The 16,332-nt window shown below is 32.5% G+C and overlaps 1 protein-coding gene across 3 annotated transcripts in view; it reads right to left on the bottom strand.

Moving 5' to 3' along the window:
- Positions 1–9,071, bottom strand: part of LOC145688328 (uncharacterized) — a 164,428-nt gene extending 155,357 nt beyond the window's left edge. For all 3 annotated transcript variants that reach the window (XR_014131875.1, XM_081762383.1, XM_081762384.1), the window contains exons 1-3: positions 8,972–9,071; positions 1,743–1,821; positions 997–1,077 (exon numbers count right to left, since the gene is read on the bottom strand). The gene's annotated coding sequence lies outside the window, so the exon portion shown is untranslated. The remainder of the gene's footprint in view (positions 1–996; positions 1,078–1,742; positions 1,822–8,971) is intronic.
- Positions 9,072–16,332: the final 7,261 nt, after the last annotated feature.

Raw genomic sequence — 16,332 nt, 5'->3', positions numbered from 1 at the left:
TGTCACTACTAAGGAAAGTTTTTTAGTTTAGTTAGTATTTGTTTCTACTTTGATAGTCATTTATATTCTAGATGTAAACGATAAAGTGTATTTTTCAAAAAACACAAAATTCTTGCAATGCAAAAAGTGTAAATTAAATACTGTAATTCTTCATATGTTCATTTCATTACATGATAATCTTTGATTGTAAAATACAACTTGCAAAAATGTAAATTAAACATGCAAAATGTAAATTAAAAATCCAAAAGTGTAAATTAAAAATGGAAATTAAAAATGCAAAAGTGTAAATTTAAAAGTACAATTTTTTCATATGTTCATTTTATTACATGACACTCTTTGATTGTAAAATACAACTTTCAAAAATGAAAATGTAGTTTTCAAAAATAAAATGTAACTTGTCAAAATAAAAATATACTTTTCAAAATAAAATTGTACGTTTACAAAAAAACTAAAGTGCTAAAAATTTCTAAAAAAACAAAATTCACAAACAAAAATTAAAATGTAACTTGTAAAATGCAAATTTAAAAAAATGCAAAAGTGTAAATTTTAAAAATGCAATTCTTCATAAGTTCATTTCATTACATGAAACTCTTTGATTGCAAAATACAACTTGCAAAAATATAAAATGTTTAATTTATTTATATGATTGTAAAATAAAAATGTAAATGCAAAATGTAAATTAAAATTTAAATGACTTGCAAACGAAAATATAATTTTACATGTAATTTAAATGTTCGTTAATTAAGTTTGCGTACTTAAACACACGTAACGTTAATTTGTTAATACAATTCTACTCAAAATTATTTGTAGGTTTTGTCTGTGTATGTCTTGAATTATTGGAGTACATTTTTTATTATGGTTTCATTAAGTTAAAATTATTTTTAATTATTTAATGTTTGTTACATTCATAAAATATTATTCATGTAATCTTTGAACTAATTTTTTTCGCATTAAAGTTTGCCAAATAAAAATTATATAAAATAAGTGAACACTCACCACCGCTGGTTGGATGCACATAAGTTCAATAGGATTCGCTGTAACACTTTCCAAGTCGGCAGTTATATACAGCTGGCAACACTAAAACAATAAAAACATTTATTAGTATACAATTTCAGTTGTATATTTACCATTTTGTTACAATTTTTTCTTAACTTTAATGTACACCAAGCTATTTAGTAATCATTTTTAATCAAATTTCAGTTTTAAGAGCAATGATTTAACATTAGGCTTTTTTTAGTACACTCACATTCTCCATAGGATCACAAATAAATTTGCTCAAAGTTTGTGAAGCAAAACGAACGAATAAACAATTAACATCTAGCTTCTAATTTTAACAACGAGCTTTTTTAAATATTTTCAAAACATTTTAACAATGAGTATGGTTTAGCATACGATCCAATAAATAAGTTGAATTTGCTATGCAAATGAACCAATTTAAAATAAATAACACGAACGAATAAAATAATGACACTGTAAGTGTTTTACGACTTTCTATCAGAAAGGAGAATATAAAAATATGAAGCGATCGAACAAATAATTTAGAAGTTCATGGAGTGTTCTTACGACTTTCAACGGGAGAGGAGAATATAAAAATATGAAGCGATCTAGTAAATATGCAGAGCTTGTATAGCAAGCGAGAGAATAAAAATAAAAAAGCAAATCAAAGATTACTTCAAGTAACTACATTATGAAAGAGGATTTATAATAAAATGTAATGGTATTAATATTGGTTGCATATTTACAGGAGATGCTTTATCCCAAAGATCTCTTCAAAGATCCCAAAGAAATATCTTCAAAGTCCAATCGGTCTGCTGGAGTATCCTAAAACAAAAAGACAATATTTTAGTGATTTTATTTTATTTTAATTTGTTCACACATATTTAGCAACGAGTTTGCACAGCAAATGATCCAATAAAAAAGCAGAGCATACTTCAGCATACGAACCAAGTAAAGTTAACAATGAGCTTTTTTAATAATTTGGAATTATTTGTAGGTTCACAGCGTAGCTGTTCTTAGGAGTATGCTCTGGCATATGATCTAACTTATATTCCTATTGAAGCGAACCATTAAAATATTAGGAGAATAAAATAAGAATGACTTTCCAATTTTAACAACGAGCTTATTTTAATATTTTCGAAACATTCTTTATAGGATAACAAATAAATTTGTTCAGAGTATGTATAACATACGATCCGTAAAAATAAGTTGCTATGCAAATGAACCAATTTAAAATAAATAACACGAGAGAACAAATTATTCATATTTTCACAATCTATTTTAACAACGACTTTCTATAAGAAATTTTTTGTAAGTTCACAGCGTTGCTGTTCTGAGCTTGCTTAGAAAGCGATTTATTTACAAATTCGCAAATACAATTTGCTTCGACTAATTTATTAAGAGAGTATAAGATCATTTTTTATACAGTTATTTAAAAGTTCACACTCAGCGAGTGTTCTATTAAGAATTAATTGTAGGATCACAGCATAGCTGTTCTTATGAGATTCCATTAGGAAAAGAGCAAACTAAAGTAAAAAATAGGCTGAAAACGAACAAATAAAAATATCTTCCACAGAGAATGTAGCACGTCGTTGAATGGCTCAGTTCACTAAATATGGCACAGCAGTACAAGGTCGATAACCTAAAATATAACATACTTTATATTAGAACTATGGAACATCTAATCCGTATACTATAGATTTTTCTTACACGTATACACTATGTATAGATTGTTTTTATACATATACACTATGTATATTTCTACTATCAATTCTTATATGTATATAGCATGTACTATAGAGTCTTATATATATATATATATATATATATATATATATATATATATATATATATATATATATACTACAAATTGTATTATACACTATGTATATATGTATTATATGATATACCCTTAGATAATATTGAATTAAAGTTCAAAAAAATTCATCCCAAGCAAGTGTCTGTACCTTAAGATGATTCTATATAAACGTGTTAAATATTAGTAAGGATCATATAAATTGCGTATATTAAATCTATCATTTATAAAACAGAAATTTTCCCGGCGGAGCCTATCTGCAAAGCTAAAGTATGGACATGAAGCGACAAGTAACTGAGCTTAGTAAAAGCCATGTAAAAATATGTAAATATCCAAGACTAGTAGAAGGTTTTAAGTAATGCAATATAGTATGAGTAGTCTTAGGCGGAAATAAGACTTGGTTTGATTATAGGGCTAATATAATATGGGAACGGGGCAAAGTATTGTTTCGCATAGAAATGATATATGCAGAAGCAAACAGGAATGACATAGGACAAGAAGTCTTAGTACAAAGGCATAGGAATCTTGTAGGACCAGATCCAGGGAAAAGAAAAAAGCCAAAGAAAAAGCAAAAAAGAAGAAAGAAAAGCAAAGAAACACAAAACGAAAGAGATTTCCAGTAACACGAGACATATAAAATAGAGAGTAAGGTTAGGTTAAGAATTGAATCAAAATAAATAATCAAATAAAAAGCAAAAATAATTAGAAAAACGTACAGAGCAAAGAAAAACATAACAAATAGCTACATAGCGAGGAAGGAAGAGAGAATGGAAAGAAGAAGAAAGAAAAAATAGCTATGAAGATAAAAATAGGTAGAGAGGTAGATAGAAAGAAAAAATACTTGGGTATGCTACAGATAAAGAGCAAGGAAGAGAAAAATAAATATGTAGATGAGAATAGTTAGAGAGGAGGAGAAGTACAAAGGAAATACTACAAGCGGTGGAGAAGAAAGGATGGAACAAGAGTGGAAAAGCGAGAAGATAAAAGAAAGAAAATAGGCAAATAGCAGAAAAATACAATGAAAAACAGAGGAAAGTTAGCTTAGTTTAGTTTTAGAAGTTAATGAATCAAATAAATAGAAGGAGAGCAAAGAAAAACAAAGAAATACCACCACATATTCATCCAGAGAAAAGAAAAAGCAAAAGATAAATAGAAAAATCAGAGTAAACTTGGGTTAGGATAGGTTTAGAAGGTAATGAAATAAATGGAGGGAGAGCAAAGAAAATATAATAAAGAAATACCAACAAGAAGATAAATATGCAAAGAGGGAGAAAGAAAAAAGGAATTGATGCTGATGGGAATAGGTAGAGATGGAATACTACAAGAAGAAGAAACGATGAATCAAGAGCGGAAAAGCGGGAAGATGAAAGAAAAGAAATACTTATTTGGATGAGAAATGTAAATAGGCACACAGAAAACTACGGAAGGAAATACGTGGAGAGCTAAGGAAATAATCATAGGCATAAAGGAAAGAATGATGAAAAGAAGTAGAGAAAAGTATGAGCGAAATAGACAAAAAGAGAGAGATGAAAAAAATGAAAATAAATAGTAAGAGAGGAAAGTTTAATTTCTTCATATTATCTAAAGGTATTACTAGCATAAATAGAGAAGTAGATGGTAAACTCAAAACCAATAGCAGCTCAAGGAATAGTAATAAAAAGTCTAGGAAACAAATAATAAGGGAACTATGAGGAAACAATTATTGGATTAGAAGGGGTCACCTAATATTTATAAGGGGTGTAGGGAAAGAAAAAATATCAATGATAAGTATGAGCTAAGATATACAAAGGATACTATTGTGTTCCTATCAATAGGTTTGTCCATCATCAAAATGTTAAAACTTGTGTATATACAAACGCAATAGTATAGACAAAACATCGTGGTATGAATTGATTTGAGGATTAAATCAAATAAACTTAATTTATTCTGTATCTGTATAACGTAAGTATAAAACATGTATTTTGTATCTGTAATTTTATTTAGTATTTGTATCATTCACTCAGTCACACACACACACACTTAACAGCTTCTAATAGAAGCGTACCAACTAAAATTGGATAGCAACCGATACGTAAAAATAAAAATTAATTCCCATAAGAATTGTCGTTCGGTTCCTTGATGGTATGCATTCCAACAATACGACAGTGCCGTACCAGATTGCCTAACCCTGTAGGATAAAACCGTTGGATAGAGTTGAGTATTATTTTCCCTATAATCTTGACAAATATGTCTATTGTTCACATTGTATCTCTGCTCCCCTCCAAAATGTATTAAGTTTTACAATATCGCTCTCGTAACTGTACTCGCTCAACCAATTCTAAAACAAGACCGCTGGTATGCCTTCCGAGCCACAATCCAATTCTCACATGTGTCAGTAAACCTATTTCATTCGCAAATAACTTTTGCTCCCCCACTCTTTCTTATCTTGCGACGCCCCTGTAATTACATCTGCCAACGGTAAGCTTAATGATATGGTTCGTAATAACGTCCATAAAAATAGTTTTTACAATGTCATAACTTTAACAATTTTAATCTTTTGGAATTATTTATCCACGGAAAAATAAATAATATATATAACTTGCAAAATAAATAAAATCGATTCACGTTACAAAAAATAGAAAAATCGTACAAGACCAGAATATGCGGATGGAAGATGATTCACTCTGGAGGCAAGCGTGCTGAGTCAAATGTGTGCCACGTGATTGTACAATTAGCGTATCCTATTTAAGTTAACAAATATTTTAAATACGATAGTAAATTGCTTTTCTTATTACCAACGCTGTTCTATAAAAATTCGCTACTGTTCTATATAAAAAAGTTTGTGTCAAGATACAATTAGTAAAAAATTAAAAAAATCTTATCATAGCTTAACCAATAATCGAACCCCAGACCTTTAGTGCATGAGTCAATCGTCTTACTCGTTACTCCACAATGGACGCTAATGCAATCTGTGACGTTAGCATCCCGCGTAGAACACGTGATTCATTAGATCAGTCATTTTAAATTCAGTTTACTGGTGTTTTTCTTATTATTATTATCTACTTATATTCTGCTTTCAACATGAATCAGCTTACATTCTATTTCTACGGCAAACAAGAAATAATTTTACGGTTCCGATTAATTTTTACAATGCATTAAAATAATAGAAGAAAAAACAGTCTACATTAAGTGTGTTTGCCCCTAATTTCAATTAGTTGTACAAGGTGCCTTGCAACATGCAATGTGGAATGCCAAAATATATTTTGTTCAGTCATGCAATTTAGTATTTCGAACTTTTTTGCCAATTTATACATGCTATGTAAATAATCTATTACCCTTTTATATTCAATTTTTCTAGCAAAAGAGATAATAAAAGACCATACCCCATGAATTCAGCGTCCCAACAAAACAAAACAGTTGCTCATCACGTCTTTTACGGTAAGAAGTTTAAGTCCAATGTTACATTTAACAAGGAGTATTACTATTGTGAATGCGTCTAACATTGTGCCTAAACCTAAATTCAAATTTGTCCGGGTTGTAAGTAAATGCGTTAAAAGCCCAAGCAATAACATGTATGTACTTTAAACTTAAATTAAGTTTAATTTACACCATTTAAAAACTCGCATGCTGTAACTCAGCTCACATCTTTGATGATCTTAAAAATATATTGTTTGTTTCCCTCACAGGTCAAAATACTTATGCAGTTTGGTAAAGCTATACAAACAAAGATATCTAAAGTATGCTACCATCTCTTAAATTATGTAGTAACAAATTACTAGTACAAAATGAGGTCCACGTCCCTTTGGTGCTGAAAAACTTTACTTCTTGAATTTACCATTCAGCTTATTATTTATTACATCGAAACAAGTTTCTCTTAAGTGTGTTCATGGATTTTCTCTGCCCACCGCATTCTTAATTCCCTTATTTCTCAAAATTATAACTTAATACCAATTATTCTTTTAGAATTCATTAAATAGGATCTGAGGTTCCGCAGGCACCAATCCATGAAATAATTACTAGTTTCCAAACATACTTTCTCTAAAAAGCTAGGCTTCTCCGTGGATTCTCCCAAAGCTCTTCACCTACATTCTCATTTTATCAAACTTTTAACAGTACCTATAAAATTTCGTTTAAATTGATCCGTTAATAATTTGTATGCTCTTGGAGTGAACTAAAACACAAAGGTACAATTTAATTAGCTAGTAAGGAGTTCCCTAATAGTACAGGTCATTAAACTTAAAACAAAATTGTCACATGAGGCTAAAATCCTATCTCTCTTGTCCAGTTTTTCGCGAGCAAAATCAATATTCAGTAAAGCATGTTCACGGGTTAATATTTTTATTATACTTTAAAAATTAATCCGCACCCTTCTAGCACTTAAAGGAAATTGTCTACATACCGGGTCCAATATACAGCAGTTTTCTGGAACTACCAAAACAACTTATCCTACAAACGCTTTCATCCAACAAAACTCCGTAAAAAAATGGGACAAATATTATTTCTTAAAAGAAATCTACGCCTATTGTCACCTGAAAACTCAAATTCAAATTGTTCTTGAAAATCTGTAGGGCCACAAATCATGGGCGTTCAACCCCAAAGCAAATTATAACCAACATAAAAATCCACAGAGACCTATCTTTTGTTAAAAGTAGTTGATTTAATTGTGGCGTAGCAATAATATTTTACGCTCTGTCAGAAATATCCGCAATATTACAATGGAACGTATTAATTTAAACTAAATCCTACTACTTATATGTCCCTACAGTCTATGTACATTGTAAAATCCTTTATGGCTTCGCAAGTATAAAAAAAAGCTTTACGGAGTCCATGTGATTGGTTTCTGCACATAGTTCTTACTTTGGTTAATAGGTGGCAGTGGACGCACTGTTCACGAACCCATGTTTTGGCTAGCTGTTCTAACTATGTAAGTCAAAATAATGTCCACGAAACTTCCTTCACAATTATAATAGTGTTTTGTTCCAAAAAAATATTTCACAGCCACAAAAATTAATAATAATGGGCATAAGCTAATTTAACTATATATATGGAAACCATGCGACGTAAGTGTCCTATAATTTCCGTATGGATTCCACTGTACTAATAATTTAATAGATTCACATTTTTAAAATAAGGTTCTATATATGAACCATCACAAAATCGGATTTTTCTAATTCTCCCTTCCCAAGCTATGCCCTATCCGTATTAAATCAATCTACAGTAAAACATTTGTTCATTCTCATCAAACGAATTCCTTTTTAATTAAGACTAGTAGTTCAATTCCTGTTATGAGCCCTCATTAATTAATTAATAAGCTTTGTTCTCTTAATACTCAAGGGAACGTTAAAAATTTGTAATAGTATTTCATAAAAGGTCACAATGCCCAAAAAAGTAAATATATTTACCACTCAAATATCTTTGCCTAAAATACTTACACGTCACCTATAAGCTACGTGTTCAATTCCCGGTTGAAAAAAGTGTATAACCCTGACAACAGTTTTCCTCGTTTTTACAACAAACAAATGTCGAGGCTTATAAGTCTCAGGCCGCTTTCTTCCAATCGTTAAAGGAAAGCGCAAAATCTAAATCCATAACCATTAAGCTACAATGTTCAGCGTTAAAGATGTTATTCTCTTATTAGTTAGAGCTCTTCCATGGCTAAGCGTTACACCATAGGTGCGGAAGACCCTGGTCAATTCCCCATGGTAAGAGCTTATGTGGTTTGGGATCTACATTAATCTGTAGGTTTACTTCTCAAATAGCCTTGGTGCTGAAAAAAGCTCTAAATTCACAATCAAATATATTATAGTCATCTTTACTGACCTGGTTCCAATTCCAACGCAACTTCTATATGTAGCATTCAATGTTAAGCAATAGGTTCACGTTACACATAGCCTCGATGCTGAACAGTACGCTAAACTGAAATTCAACTCGACTCTGTATGAAATAGTAACTTCTGCTTCTGTCTATTAAACAGAATACAAATATATATTCAATAATATTTATGAATAAAAATCTAAATTGAAATATCATAGCCGTTCAAGATAAAAAATAATATGCGCGTCTATTTTATTATTTGGTTTCCATTTAAATTTACATCGAGACGAAACGCGTAATTTCAAAAATGCAAATAAATTGTTAAAATATATTTTCAAATATAAAATAAAATTCAAATTAACTTACCAAAAACAGTCGTAAATCAGCGTACAGAAATATAAACAATAGACACTATCAACACTTCAAAATCTGCAATAACTTTTTTCCGATGTTACTTGCACGAAATCTTGAATTCAAAAGAGGTCTAGATGACGCTATACCGTACATTTATCCAAATTATGACCAATGAAAGCGCAGTATTCAAACCTAGCGACCCTTGCTCACGCAGATAAACACCTCATGACACATAATCTATATGATTTCACTTGTTGCCCAGGGAGTCAGCGAGTGCTTCTTATCTTGAAACACAGCTTTCATTGAAGCTTAGTATAATATCCAATAAATAAAACAATATTTTCTTCTTTAATAGCCAAAGTTTATAATCCGTTTTTTCAATATTGTTATTATAATTCAATCACTAAAATGTATTTAATCTGTTTCGGTAAAAATATTCTTAAAACCCATACGCCCTGTGGAAGCACATGTGGTTCTCCTTAATCTGTGGGTCCCATTGTTAAAATTCAAAATCAATCAATCAAGGTATTCTCAACACAATTCAAACTTCCCCACTGGTAAGCAATTAGCATACACGCCTATGGCGCGGAAGACCCATGCCAATTCCCAGTGTAAGCTTATGTGGTTCAGGGTCTACATTAAGCTGTAGGTTCATGTCTCAAATAGCCTCGCTGCTGGAAGTAGCGCTAAATTCACAATCAAATATAATTATAATCATCTTTAATGTGGGAACCCCGGATTCAATTCCCGGCGGTAGCTCCTATAGTTCGTATTCTATGTTAATCAGTAGGTCCAGGTCTCACATAGTCTTGCTGCTATACCAAAAAATAAACACAGCTCAAGTCCGCTCTTGGGTCTCAAGTAACGGTATACATCCAAATCTCATTTATTTAAAACACTGTTCAATTTTCGAAATGGACAACTGCTCAAATATTTTATACTGCAACGTGTAATTCAACCAACACAATCAAATTATTCTAAACATGCAGCATAACAATATTCAATGTCACTCCGCAAATATTATTAGCTCCAATCTCAAATAATGTTCCTTAATACATAATGCCAATACAAACCCAATTTCAATAATTCAGCCAGTGTCAAAAACTCTGCAATAAATCTGTTATGCGAAAGTAAGCAGCGTCTACATTTTCGATACGTGAATTTCTCATTTCACACAAAATTAAATACCATGCTATTCATTTATAAATTTAAGCTTCACAACAAATAATGTCTCTAAATAAATAAATAAATAAGTAGAGTACCCTTATCGAATGCCTAAAATAAATTCTCCGATTTTTAACAAAGGGGAGTCCACACCAATAAATAAATTTATATAATCAATCAATAAGCTAAAAGAATACAGATGTAGTTAAAAATCCTATAAAACGCTAGCAGCAAAACATGTATGTCCATTAAAAAGGTCTATTGATATACATAATCATTTAAAACTAAATTACATTTGTATCGTGTCATTTATTCAACTTGACAATAGAGAGTTGAGCACGTAGTTTATGCTTTCACCGCTAGATGAGGTTGCTGGTACTAAAACGCTTTCGCACGTAACAGCTAGATGTCTATAATCGTGTGTTTCTTAGCTACTATCAAATATACCTTTTATTTCCAACTCCTATGGTGGAGTAAACGGTAGTGTAAGGGACTATCAATACAAAGGAAGCAAGTTCAAAACTCCATCTAGCTAACGAAAAAAATATTTTCATATAATGTAATGCTAGGATCGTTACCAATAACAATAATAATAATAATAATAATAATTAGCCAATTCAAATACTAAGTCAAAGTAAAGCAATACGTACTTCCAAATAGCATACATGCGTTACGTGTAGTCCTTAAAGCTAACCAAAGCGGGAGGAAAATACCGTAAGCGTCCGGTGCTGCGCGGCTGCCGGGCGGCGGATATACAAAGCGGGCGGGCGGGAAAACTCGCGACAGTAATGGCGCCAGCACAAAGGTCACACATACGTGATAAGGTAAATAAAAAACAATCAGTGCGTTCTGAGCACTGTTAAAAATAAATAAAACTTCCTATTGCTTAATAAAAAATAAACAGAGCTTTCTAATCCATAATAAAATATAAACATGGACCAGTGTTAAAAAATAAACAGGACTTTCTGTTGACTGATAAAAAATATCAGGACTTTCTAATGTGTAATAAAAATAAACAGGGCTGCTAAAAATGAACAGGGCTTTCTGTGGACTGATAAAAAATAAACAGGGCTTTCTAATGTCTAATAAAAATGAACAGGGCTTTTTGAGAAGGAATAAAAAATAAATCTTGTTTATTTAATGAAAAATCAGGAAAATTATGGGTAAAATTACGTCATTATCGGTCCACAAACAAGTAAAACAAAGTCCCTCTACCCACATAAAAAGTATCGTAAACCTGTATATACCTCTATACCTATCCCAAGGATAAAAAAAATTCTCCTGACATTTTACTGCAATGCTACTGATCAGTAGATACAAAAAAGTCAAGAAATTTACATTTACATTCCACAAAGAAATTTACAGTGGTGTAGATATATTCAGGTCCTATAGATCATTTACCAAATTTCATTTTGATCATTTTCAAATGTAAGGGTGGTCCTATGAATTCCTCCGAAAACATAAGAGGGATGCAACAATGTGCCCATGACCTATAAAAGGGAATAAACCACTATACTTACCCATATAACCATATAAGATAATAAAACCTCATCAAAGAAGATAAAATAATTCAAAAACCTCTGAAATTTGAATTTTTGACAATTTTTACCCATGAAAGGGAACGAGATGGACTACGCAAACTTACATAGGTACATGCCCTGGTGCTATACTACCATATCAAATTTTTAAATTTGAGATTTTACTAAATTTAAGAGGGTAGCTCTATGTACCCCTCCTGAAAGTATGAAGATGGGCCAAATTATCCCCGCAAAATTTACAGTGGGTGGTCCTAGGTACTCCTAGATCACTGACTTCGGTCAAGGCACCCCAGACTTCTCAGCTACCAGTACACCGGGGAATACTACTCTCACATTGAGCACTTGTTCACAAACTCTGGTAGTGTACTTGCTACATATTTCCATCTTAAAATTAATTAAGTTATAGAAGAAAACCAGCTGAGAATGCTTCAAGAGCATTGCCAGAACCAACTTAGAAAGAATGGAGAGATGGAGTGGGAAGCATAACTATTTTTTTACTATATGTAAAAGTAAATCTTTTTATCCGCACCTTCTTCTGTTTATCGCAAAAATTCGCAAAATATCAACTCTCTATGACTTACAATTCCTGAGATATGGCTCCTTATATCTCCCGAAACTTTTTTGTCCAATGTATGAGGAACCGTAAGAGGGACGCGAAAGGACTAAAAGGGACGGTAATGATGAGAATGAAACGAATGGTGGAATTATGTATGTGAGAGGAAACGGGAGAACCCCGAGAGAACCAACGCACATGGTATTTGTTCATCAAAAAGTGGGTATACTTGATTGGTAAATTGTATAGAAATACAAAAGGCAAGGAGGTCACGGTGCAACAACGGTAGAGCGTTCACATCTGATATGAAAGTTTCCGGTTTCATTTCAGCTTTTAAAATCAAATGAAAATGACATCTCTCAGTTTAACGTCCCACGAATATGCCCTTTAGGCTAAGGGAGAAGAATGATTAAGGCAAGTGAATGATGATGGAAGAATCATGGAATGAGAATGTGGGAGGAAATGAGAAAACCACGACATTGTCCGCTACAAACTTACTTGGCCAGAGATCGAACCAGGGACCCCACGTACCAGAGGTAAACGCCCTACCACTGAGCCACCACGCTCATCTAGGTAAGAAGAGCTCAGAAACATCTCTGTGATTCCGTTAGTCACTTAGAAGGTTTGCTTGTTGAAATTTAGTGTCTTTTTCAGCAGCGAGGCTAAACTAGACGTGGGTCTTCATGTTATAATGGAATCCGAACTTTAATTCAAATTTCAATTATACAAAAAATCGATCTCTGGACCCCGTGCACCAAAGGATCGTGTGCTAACCAGTATACCAGCGGAGAGAGCAGGAAGTTTATTGTTAAGAGGAACTAACAGACAGAAATGTCTCAATAAATTTCAGGAGCATATGACATGGCCAGGGATAAAAGTGGATCTGAAAAGGTAGGGGACGGTAGGTAGCGGCATGTTGTCACGCCGTCCCCCCTGGCTATCTTTGACCATTGTAATTCTTTAAAAACTGGGTGTAATTCTTTAGGAACATATTTTAATGTGGTAGGGGGACGGCGTCCCCCCGCATTCCTCCTCACTTTTATTTCTGGATATGACAAAATAACCAACAATTACCAGCAGATGCTCATGAGTGGCAGAGAATTTTCTCACCAATATTCACTTTACAAATATTACTGATTCTTGGCATACTGTAGAGCAGTGAAAGAAATTTTCCGATTCATAAAAAAGTACTCTACTTATTCCTACATCGTGTTTTAGCCGTGATGTGAGGTAGAAAATTTTCTTCTATATTTTTTCCGGAAAATTTTCCGTTAACAAATATTAGTGATCAAGTAACAGTACACCTTACATCACGGCTAAACAACGATGTAGGAATAAGTGGAGTATGTTTTTATGAATCGGAAAATTTTCCGGAAAATTTTCATCACTGATGTGCAGTTAAATATAATTAAAAATTTTCCACCAAACATCACTATACATAATAGCCAACATTGTCCGGCTTACAAAAAGTTTTTTTTCCACTTGTTTCTACATCGTGATGAAAATTTTCCGATCTATGATAATTCCTTTCACTTGTTTCTACAGAGCAATAAAACTTCCTGATTCACAAAAAAGTTGTCTTACTTTTTGCTTCAAAATTATGAAAATTTTCCGAATCATAAAAAGTTCTTCAATTTTTCATATAAGACAGAAAATATTTCGATTCATGAAAAATTGTTTCACTTGTACTGAAAATTGTCTGAGCCATGAAAATTTTCAGACTCTTTAAACGATCTTTCAATTTTTAACATTTCTATTCATGAACTCAACCAATTTTATGATTGCTGAGGAATTGTTACTTGATCACGGAAAATTTTCAGGAAAAATACAGCGGAAAATTTTCCGGAATGGAAAATTTTCCGCGGAAGATTTTCGGGTTACATGCGTAGGATCGACACTGCGTAGCATCAACACTGCGTAGAATCCAAACTGCGTACGATCGAAACTGCGTACGATCGAAATTGCGTACGATCCAAACTGAAACCGGCGTAGGATCGAAAACAGATAAGGTCATATGATCGAACAATAAAAAAAACAATTATTTTATAATCGCAGAATATTAAATAATAGTATTTTTTTGAAGTTATATAGGGAAAAACCGGAGTAGGATCAAAACTATATACGACCAAAACTGCGTAGCATCCACACTGCGTAGGGTCCACACTGCGTAGAATCCAAACTGCGTACGATCGGAACTGCGTAGAATCAACACTGCGTAGAATCCACACTACGTACGATCGAAACTGCGTAGAAACGAAACTGACAAATAAAATAGTGACAAATATAATTAAATAATCATACAGGGTGTACCCAGGAAGTTTTTCTTGGGGGACTATGACTTATTCAGGAGGACCAAAAAAGCTAAGTCTTGTCTCAGCAGGGAGAAAGGAGAAGCCTCCCCCCAAAAGCCACTACTTCTGATCAAGTTGGCAAATTCCTTGTTCAGAAGATTGCCGTTACGTTCAATTGACTTAGCTTAACATTTTCTTAGTTACCTAGTTGCTGTGAATTGTCACTTCTTTTATAGACTTTGCAGGTGGCACAATCGAAGGTTCATGTAATTAGTTCAAGTTTTTGCTAGTTTGGGCTTCGTCCCAAATTTACTAACTTCCAGGGTTGTTTTGTTTAAAACAAAATATTTAAAACAAATGATTAAAACTTTTTTTTAAAACAATTAATTTTGTTTAAAACAAATTTTGTTTATGTTTTAAACATTTTGTTTTAAACACGTGTATTTTGAAGACTTGTCTTAAACGTATGTTTATTTGCATTTTATTTTATGTTTGTAAAAAAAATCTTCCAGAGCAAGAGAACTGTCCAAAAGTGCTCCCCAATCAGAAGACTATTTTCTTCTCATGTGAATTGTTTGATTTCTCGTGGCTACAGCAGGTCAATGTGGTGATCTACAACTTATTTTGTCTCTTTTCCCCCTTATTATTAACGTATATTGTATTGTTTAAATGCTTCTCAGTTAACTTGCGAGAAAGTGTCGTAGTCGAAGGTTAAACTACTTATAGAACTGATATTAAAAATAAATAAAATAATTATCACGGAAACAAATTGTTGTGTTGTATTCAATGCGACGTTGAGGTTCTGAAATTAAAATATCGCAAGCATTCGTTTGTACAGTACATGTTAGTTCTGTCTCCGTACAACATGGAATCGTTTAACATGGGTTATACGGGAAGAAAAGAAGGACATGATTTGGTACAAATTTATTAGAGTAACTCAAACTCAATCAGGTAAGTAAACGATCAAACGAGTTTGTTGCAAAACGTGTAAGAAAGAAATGGGTGGTTTAGTTCCAAGAACGAAAATCATTATGAAAAAAGCAATGCTTGGTAAAAAATGGAAACCCAAACAAATGGTAAAAATGTTGATCCGAAAATTGCTTCTGATGAATCTAACGTCAGTGGTATGGCTGAGATGCAACTGGAAACTTCAGGTAACAATTAATTTTGTATCAACAATATCTTTTTCATTATATTATGAAAATTTTATTTCGTACCTCTTCCCCACCACAGTTCTAAATTTTCTTTGAAACTTTACAACTTGGCATAGCTTGTATGAAGAGACCAGGTGAGAAACGCAAGGTATGGCAGTCGATCGTGTAACTAACCCAGTGTGATACTTATTATAACGTAAGTGCTGAACGTCAAGGTCTGGGACAATTTGATCTCAATTTGTTTGTTTGTATGTATGTACGGTAGTTGTAGGTCCTAAATGTATCCAAAACGGGGAGAGGTAAACACAATAGAAACCCTTTGTATTCGTAATAGTGAAGCACCAGCGGGTTGTCCCCCAGACAATGGGTAGAGAGTATAGTTGTATGGAAATACACTATTGTTTAAATGACATATGATGACAGGTAATGGCGGGTGTACTATTGTATGTATAGTAGTGACACAAAAGAGAATAATAAAAGATGTCAAAGTTGAAAAGATAAATGATTTTAAAAAAACCTTGGAAACTTGTTGAACAATGGCAAGCTTGTTATAAAGAAATAATAGAAGTATACAATACATTGTAGTTGTATGTTTTAAAATAATAAAAGAGAAACCTTGCAGGTGTATGTAAAGAATAATAAAAGAGAAACCTTGCAGCTGTATGCGTTAAAG

This window comes from Thermobia domestica, chromosome 6 (assembly GCF_964235325.1).
Source record: "Thermobia domestica chromosome 6, izTheDome1.hap1.1, whole genome shotgun sequence".
NCBI classification, from domain to species: Eukaryota; Metazoa; Arthropoda; class Insecta; order Zygentoma; family Lepismatidae; genus Thermobia; species Thermobia domestica.
Note: the sequence above shows the minus strand (reverse complement) of the source record. Positions and strands in the feature narration are given on the sequence as shown.